The sequence below is a fragment of the Chenopodium album genome, chromosome 6, assembly GCF_948465745.1.
Source record: "Chenopodium album chromosome 6, dcCheAlbu1.1, whole genome shotgun sequence".
NCBI classification, from domain to species: domain Eukaryota; kingdom Viridiplantae; phylum Streptophyta; class Magnoliopsida; order Caryophyllales; family Amaranthaceae; genus Chenopodium; species Chenopodium album.
The window spans coordinates 56,169,937-56,179,151 of record NC_137839.1 but is presented as its reverse complement, the minus strand read 5'-3'; the positions used below and the strand labels follow the sequence as shown (position 1 = coordinate 56,179,151).

General features: G+C 39.7%; 1 non-coding gene across 1 annotated transcript; it reads left to right on the top strand.

The window, feature by feature from the left end:
• The first annotated feature begins 7,867 nt into the window (after positions 1 to 7,867).
• LOC145637544 (small nucleolar RNA R71) lies at positions 7,868 to 7,974 on the top strand. Its single transcript, XR_014114316.1, has one exon. It is a non-coding gene; the product is annotated as a small nucleolar RNA R71 (small nucleolar RNA).
• Positions 7,975 to 9,215: the final 1,241 nt, after the last annotated feature.

Here is a 9,215-nt window from a genome sequence, read left to right as displayed (position 1 = left end):
CGGGGGTCACCATGTGGTTCGTGCTCTGGTGGAGTTCTTTTGGGACACCACCAACACTTTCCACTTCCCTTGGGGTGAGATGATGGTCACCCCGACCGACTTCAGTCTCATTACGGGACTAGAGTTTAGCTCTGTTGCGCTGCCGTTCGACAACGAGATCAGTGCATTTTCCCCTGAGGTTGAGGAACTCTTGGGTCCGATCGCTGTTTGGGCTCGAGCCGAGGTGGAGTCGACTCAGTTCAACGCGAAGGGGATTTGCCGTTCCACTCTAGCAGCGGCTTTTGATGATGATGCATGACAGGGTGAAGTCGTATCCCCTAATCAAAAGTAAATACCTAAGTCCTCTAACTAATGTAGATAGGGAAGTAGGGTCGAACTCCACAGGGAAGCAAGTCTTTTTACTCCTAATTAATTATTATAATCTAAATTTTCTAAGTAACCAATATTTTTGGGAATAAATTCTATACTACGAAGAATAAGTTTAGGGAGAAAAACAATAATAAGAAGGCCTAGGGTCACAGGTTCACCAATAATTAATATTCCGGGATAAAACATAATAATTAATAATTAACATTGCACAAATAATATGATTAACAGGCTCTCGCAATTTATCAATCAACATAGATCTAACAGGCTCTCGCAATTTACTAGATCTAAGTTCCTATTAAAAATAGCCTTTAATATTAAATTAACATCTGTTCGATTCATCAATTCAATATTGCTAAACATTCACAATCAAATTACATCTGCTCGATTCATAATCTAATTGCAAAGAATTAAAACAATTCAATAAGAAATTATCATGCAATACCAATAATCAATAATAACAAATTATCCCTTCATATTAATTATGGATCCCCATAAACCCTAGAATGAAACTACTCAGACATAATCATAACTAAACTAATCAAATAAATAAAACAAAACATAATCAAAAAAGTAAATGAAATAGCTGAAATTAAAGGAGAAGAAATTGTTACCAAAGAAAATCTGGATTAATGGAAGTAATTAAGAACAAAAGTTGAGAGAGAATTAAAGAGAGAGAAATATACTAAGTAGAGAGAGAAAATAAAAAAAAGAAGGTAATCCAAAATTAAGTACATAATTCGTACTCAAACATTCCTCAAAACAAAAATTAAAACTAATCTAATCAGGTCTGAGAAAAACACGCGCCCGATCGGGCCAGAGGCCGCCCGATCGGGCGCGCCTTTTTCCTTGAGCTTCTTCTTAGTAGCGACGCCCGATAGAGCTAGATGCTCGCACGATCGGGCGCTCCTTAGGCCACGCACCAACATTGCACGCCGCGCCCGATCGAGCTCTTGCTTCTCTTCGAGGCTTGGACTTTGATTGGGCTTGATTCCTCGACCCAATCCAGATTTCCTCTTCGGGTCTTGAATACTCGGTCCAAATACCTCGGTATCCTGATTTCTGAGCCCTTAATCACCGGCTCGATGACTCTAACCGACCTTGGGCTTCAAAGATGGTCGTGCTCTTCTAATTTCCGTAGTCGCTCCATGAAAAACCCGAGAAAATGCTCCAAAGGTGCAATTTCCTACAAAACTCAACAAAGACTACGAAAACACTAGAAAACACCAATTAGCAATAAAAGTGGTTCGAAAGAGCCAAAAACACTACTAATTATGACCAAGGGACAGGGGTAAATTACTATATAAAATGGACATATCAAACTCCCCCAAGCCAAACCTTTGCTTGTCCCTAAGCAAAGAGCTCATCAATGAAGATATAAAACATGCCTCACCCCAATAATCAAATCAAGCACAAACGATTCAAGGCAAATCTAATGAACATGCTTCAACATCAATCAATCTTATTCATCCAATCACCTTTCCTCCCCAACAATTGTCAAATAGAGAAAACCACAAGAGCATATAGAATTCAAGACTAGTGCTCATACACTCAACTCTCATTTATGTGGCGAGTAAAAGATGTACTCGATCGCTCTCCAACCAACCCCTTTACTTGTGAACAATGCCCACCCATCTCACACTCTCGTGTGTTTAAAACAATAAACACTCAACCTACTAGTCGACTCGAAATATGTCAAATCATAACTTGCATTGATAAACAACACTTTCACATTTAAACAACTCTACGCACAAGGTCGGAAGGTTTTTAAAGCTTGTAATGTAAGGCTAGGGTAAAGGGTAGGATAAATTTGGGAGTATGTGAGAGAAAATCTATGCATTAAGGGAGCCAAATCCTAACAAACCCATGATAAAAAATAAATGATGATCATACATCTCCAACAACATAACTAACTCCAACAAGAACCACCAAATACAACTCCAATCAACATAAACAAACCCATTACTTACAAAATTCACTCATAAAAATATGATAATATAGAACTTGAGTGAAATACAAACTTTGAACTCATTCTTTTTTTTTTCTTTCTTTTCAAACTTGAATTTTTTTCTTTTCAAATTTTTTTCTTTTTTTTCTTCTTGAACAACCTTCAAATAGAACATTTGAGCATTAAAATTTTTTCCTTTTGTTCTTTTTTTTTTCTTTTTAACTCATATTGGAAATTTCAACTTTGTAACACAACATATCAATATTTTCCAATCAAAAATCAAAGAACAATCACTCTTCTTTTATTCCCACATTGTGCAAATAATGCGCACACCACAACTCCCTCACCTCACCAACTAATAGCTCCACCAAGCCAAGCTTGGGACTAGTAACCAATGGGGCTCATATAGGCTTGTAATGTAGCTAAATTAACAATAAAAGGGCACAAGCAACAACATGAGTAGCAAGAAGGGAACAAATGTATCTAAATACTCTGAAGGCTACCTAAAAGAATGAACGCCTCCGTCCTCCTTATGTGCATAATAATAAGTCATGAAACACTAATCATAGTTGCAAACCAATACTCAAATTCATTGACATACCAGGAACTATGGAACTATCACACATTCCTAACCAAATCAACTATTCAAGCACTATATTCACAAATTTTTGGCAAAATTGACGCATGTTTAGGAATCCAAACAATTAAACTTCAAATCATGACCAACAAATCCACAATGCTCATTATCAATAACCAAGAATCAAAACAAATTTTCTCAAGTAAGGGGCACAGGGAAGCATGATTTACAATTCATTGGAACGTATTTTTGGATTTTTTATATTTTTTAATTTTTTTTTGTACTTTTCTCATAAATGAAAGCAATAAAATCTACACTAAAAAAAAGCAATAAATAGAGAAAAGAGAAAGAAAGTTACCATATATACAAGAAATCTCCCCCCTAAACCAAATCTAGCAATGCCCTCATTGACTTGGGAGGGTAGCTAGGAGAAGCTACTCCTCATCGTCATCCATCCTCTCATATCCTCCTCCATAGCTTGAGCCGGCACCACCCTGGCTCGGTCCAGCACCACCATAACCCGAACCACCTGCAAAGTAGTTAGGGTTCACATTCCCCCCTATACCCCCAAAAGGAGCATCACCCCTATATTCATGGACTGAAGAGTAGTCCACATAAGTACCATACGCACCGGGGTGAGAATACCCTCCTTGGGGGTATTGAAACCAATCGGGAACTAATGCCTTGGGGGGAATAGCCCCTTGGCGTGCATAATCATCGTACATGGGGTATAAACCCCTCCCAAGGTTTCTCTCTATGTGTCCTACCTGCCTATCCAAGGTGCTTAACCTATAATCTAGGTTTTGCATCATACCCTCAACTCTCCCTTGCCCCATCTCGATACGGTCTAATTGGCCTCTAAAAGCCGAAAAGTCATAAGGGGCATTGGGGTCGACATTATAGTCGACCGAGGAAGTGGGTGCACCATAGGTGCAGGGTGGTGGTGGTGGGTAGTGTGGTGAATGGTGATGGGGGGAGTGGTCTAGGGGAGATTGGTGGGGTTGTGGTGAAGGGTGAGGTGGTTGAACCTCACCTTGACCGTTAATCTCAAAAGTATAAGAAGGCTTCCCCTTCTCAAATTTGGTCAAGGCGGGGTTGGGTAAGGAGAAGGCTTGGTCCCTCCTACCCGATTGTCGGTGGACTATCCACCAAGTGTCACCCCCCACGGGTTGCACCCAGTTTAGACTCCCTAAATAGGCTAGGTCCATGAGGTTTGATCCTACAACTTTCCTATGCCCATCGGGGTTCCATCCTAGGTGTTTTTTGGCAATGTGGGTCACTAACCCCCCAAAATAAATAGGTTCCCTAGACCTACTAGCTTTGGCCGCATTGGCCGCCCTTTGGAAGTGATTGGCTATCCTATGGGGTATATTCAATTTTTCAGCGTTGGGAATTACATAGGATGCTAAAAGTTCCAATTCATCTCTCCCCACATTTGCCGGTTCATGCCTCCCAAAAATAGTGAGGCCGGCAAATCTTTGCCAAAATTTTGGGACGGGATGTTGAATCCACGTCCCTTTGGCATGTTGGAGGTTGACTAAATCCTCCCCAGTTAGCCTCTTGTAGACCACGACAGTGTGGTCTTCAGAGGGTTCAATTGGTTTATCCGATTTTAAATCAAACAACTTTCCAAATTCTTTAAGAGTTAGTCTCACATCGTTGTTTAATAATCGAAATTGAACATGAGTGATTAATGCATTCATTTTAATAACATTAAAACTTAAAATAAATTCTAATGTTAAATAGTCATACGTATCATGGCACATTTGAAAGAAACCACTCATGCCTATACTTTTGAACAATTTTTCCACATATTTATCTTAACCTAATCTAGCTAGTGTGGGATGATGAACAAAACGAGTAGAGATTACCTGTCGATCAATGAGGTTTAACATCCTAGCCCGTTGCTCCTCCGAGGTGATGACAACCTCCTCCCATCCCGGTATTTGAAGGTCCGGGTTGACCGTTGGTTGTGGTGCCCTCGAACTTTCACCCCTTTGTGTCCTTGAACGCTTGGAAGCCATTGTATGTGGAAATTTGGGTATTTGGAGCTTTCTCTCTCTAAGGGTTTGAAGGAAGTATGAGAGAAAGTGGGAGAAAATAGTTGAAAAATGTAGAGGAAGTTGTGAGGATTAAGAATATGTAAGAAATTTGAGGTTTCGATGGGTGAATTTAAGGAGATCATGGATTGAAGGTGTAGTTGAAGGTTTGAAAATGGAGGTTTTACAGAGAGAAAGTGTGAAGGAGAAAGAAGAAGTAAGGAAGAAAAAGAAAAGAGAAAGAGAGAAAGGGATTTAAAACCACGGAGTAAAAAGGCGCGCCCGATCGGGCGAAGGTGGTTCAGTGGGATTTGTAAAGTGCGCGCCCAATCGGGCGACCTCTGCCCGATCGGGCGCGAACGCGAACTTGGGAATCGCCCTTTACTCGCCCGACATTTCTTTTTGTGGCACTTAATTTCTCCAAAATTCCGCCCTATCGGGCGAAATTTCCCTTGATTTCTTCACTGACTTGCGCTCTCAATCGGGCATCCTTGCCCGATCGGGAAAAATTAAGCTTGAATTTGAACCTTAGGTGCGCGCCCGATCGGGCGATCCTAGCCCGATCGGGCCCGTACCCAAGTCCAAAACTTCTATTTCTTTGCCCTTTTTCTCTTGAAACCTCTGTACTTTGTGATCTAAAACCTGTACAAAACACTCATAAAAGGTAAAATTCACTCTCCTCACCTCTCTAAGGAAAAGTAAAAATAAAAATAAAATGAAAATATTAGTCTAGAAAGTAAGAAATACGGGTTGCCTCCCGCAAAGCGCTGGTTTATTATCTAGGTCCCGCACTACCTTCTTACCAAGTACAAAAACTAGGACCCTTGGCCTAACGCTGGATCGGGCGGTTTCTCACCCGGTCTAGCGGTGTTTAGGCTGCAACGCGGCTTCCTGATATGCCTTGTGGGGCGCCGATTCACTTTGTCTGGTGGATCCTCCTTGACTTGGAATGGGAGGACTTCAATGCTACGCACTAAAGTTCCTTCTTTGATAGAGGGTTGCTTTAAATTGTCATTGCGTTCAACACTTGCAACTCGATCTGGCGGAATACTTATCGTAGGCTCAAATCGCATAACTTGCTTGATTGATTCCACCTTTTCGTCCTCAAAACCAAGACCAACAGTGTAGAGGGCTCTTTCTATTGCATCGACTTCCTTCTGCCATTTGTCTATCTCATCTGAAAAGGATGCAACACAAGATACCGCCTCCAAGGGATCTTTTTCAAGAGGTTGGGGCTTATTAGAATAATTTTCAACCACATTAACACTAAAACATTTCTCCTCAGTCATGGAGCTTTTAAGGGTATTATTAAGATTAAAAATCACTTTATGATAGTGTTAACTTACCACTTCTCACATCTATGATTGCTCCTGCAGTGTTGAGGAATGGTCTACACAAAATTATTGGGGTTTGCATGTCCTCAGCCATATCAAGAACAACAAAATCAGCAGGTATATAAAACTTACCTACTCTAACGGGGACATCCTCAAAACACCTAAGGGGTATTTGAAAGAACGGTCGGCCATTTGTAGAGTTATATTGGTAGCTTTTAATTTACCCATATTTAACTTGGAACACACAGATAATGGCATGACACTAACGCTAGCACCCAAATCACACAATGAATTATCAATCATTAGATTACCTATATGACAAGGGATAGAAAAACTACCTGGATCTTTTAATTTAGGTGGAGACTTATTTTGAAGTACGACACTACACTCTGCAGTGAAAGCTAATGTCTCTACCTCACTAATAGACCTTTTCCTTGTCAATATTTCCTTCATAAATTTTGCATATGAAGGAATTTGTGTGATTAATTCAGTGAAGGGAACTGTTACCTTCAAATCTTTCACCATCTCGAAAAACTTACCAAACTGTTTATCCAGGTTTGTCTTCAAGTGGCGATTGGGGAATGGAAGTTTGATAATTGGCTTTGGAGCATTATTGCTCTTATCTGGAGTAGCCACCTTCTCTGAAGTCGTACCCTGCAATGTAGAATTAGATGTATTAGTACTATCCTTTAGCCCTGCAGGGCTATTAACTACATTGTTTGGTTTAACGGAATCAAGATTAGCATTATTTAATAAATCAGATTCATCAACTCTGGGCATAGAGGGCCCTTCATAGTTTGAACCACTCCTTAGAGTAATTGCATATGCTTGATCCGTAGGCCAGGTCGGCTGTGTCGGCAGAGCTCCCTGTTGGCGGGCTTGTAGAGTAGCGGAAAGTTGCGCAATTTGATTATCTACAATTTTATTGTGCGCTAGAATTGAATCAATTGTCGCATCTCTACTCTCCATGTGCTTCTGCATATCAACCAACATCGCTCTAATTTCCACCAAAGAAGGGTCGGAAGATGAGGAGGGTTGTTGTGGTTGGTTCTTCTAGCCAGCATTGGGATGGTAATATTTCTGCTGCTGTTGCTGTGGCGCCTGTGGTTCTTATGGTGGTGGATTTTGAACATTAGTATTCCGGTAGGAAAGGTACGGATGATTCCGATACCCAGGATTGTAGGTGTTGGAGTATGGGTTATTCTGCCTATAAGCTTGAAAGGCATTAACTTGCTCCACAGAACTCCTGCAATCTTGTTCCCAATGACCTAAAGTAAAACAATTTTCGCAGAAAGCCTCATTAGAATTATTATTAATCACAGAAACATTAGCTACATTGGCAGTGCTAAGATTATCTAATTTTTGGCATATAGAGGTCAGTTGAGCTTGACAAAAGGATACAGAGTCAACACTATGTTTCCCCTTGTTAGCAAATCCTCTAGGATTCCCATATTGGGAATTATGTATCGCCATATCTTCAATAACCTGACCTGCATCATCAACGTTAAGATTCATAAATCTCCCACTAGCTACAGAATCTAAAATTATTTTAGAAGAATTTCCAATGCCATTATAGAAGGCTTGGATTAACTGCCATTGTGCTAAATTATGGTGGGGGCATTCTCTTTGTAGGTCCTTGAACCTCTCCCAAGCCTCATATAAAGATTCATCGGCTTCTTGGGCAAAGTTCTGAATCGCACTCCGTAGTACGGCTGTTCTCTCTACAGGATAATACTAGTTATAGAAATTCAAAACAAGAGTTTCCCAGTCAGTTATACCAAGTGCAGTTCTATTTAAGCCATTAAACCACAATTTAGCTTTTCTAGTTAAAGAAAAGGGAAAAAGAATCTCCCTGATTTGGTCTTGAGTGACTCCGACTTGCCTAATGGTATTACAATATTGACAATAGTCGGCAATGTGAAGATTCGGGTCTTCACCCTTGGCTCCACTGAATTGCTTCCTCTCTATCATCGTTATAAATTGAGGTTTAATTTTGAATTGAACCCCATCAAGAGCTGGAGTGGGAGTGAGATGTGGAAAATCTGAAAGCTTTGGTTGTGAGTAATCACTAAGCTTCTTTGGAACCGCCATCTCTGATTCTGGATCTGATGATATCTCTGAATTGCTAGAACCAGTTGGAGGATCGCGGTGATTATTATTATAATCACCAGAACCGCCAGGATTTGCTTATAGAGATTTTTCTGTCTATGAAAGGAACGCTCGATTTCAGGATCGAATGGGATGTACCCTGATCTGGAACACCTGGGCATAAACAAAAACTAGAAGCAAATGTGAGATTTGTCTCAAAGAACTAACGTTCTCTGAGACAAAAAGAAATAATCTAGACTACAAAAATAATCAGAAATAAAATTAAAACTATTTTCCCGGCAACGACGCCAAATTTTGACAGGGTGAAGTCGTATCCCCTAATAAAAAGTAAATACCTAAGTCCTCTAACTAAAGTAGATAGGGAAGTAGGGTCGAACTCCACAGGGAAACAAGTCTTTTTACTCCTAATTAATTATTATAATCTAAATTATCTAAGTAACCAATATTTTTGGGAATAAATTCTATACTACGAAGAATAAGTTTCGGGAGAAAAACAATAATAAGAAGGCCTAGGGTCACAGGTTCACCAATAATTAATATTCCGGGATAAAACATAATAATTAATAATTAACATTGCACAAATAACATGATTAACAGGCTCTCACAATTTATTAATCAACATAGATCTAACAGGCTCTCGCAATTTACTAGATCTAAGTTCCTATTAAAAATAGCCTTTAATATTAAATTAACATCTGCTTGATTCATCAATTCAATATTGCTAAACTTTCACAATCAAATTACATCTGCTCGATTCATAATCTAATTGAATTGAATTAAAACAATTCAATAAGAAATTCTCATGCAATACCAATAATCAATAATAACAAATTATCCCTTCA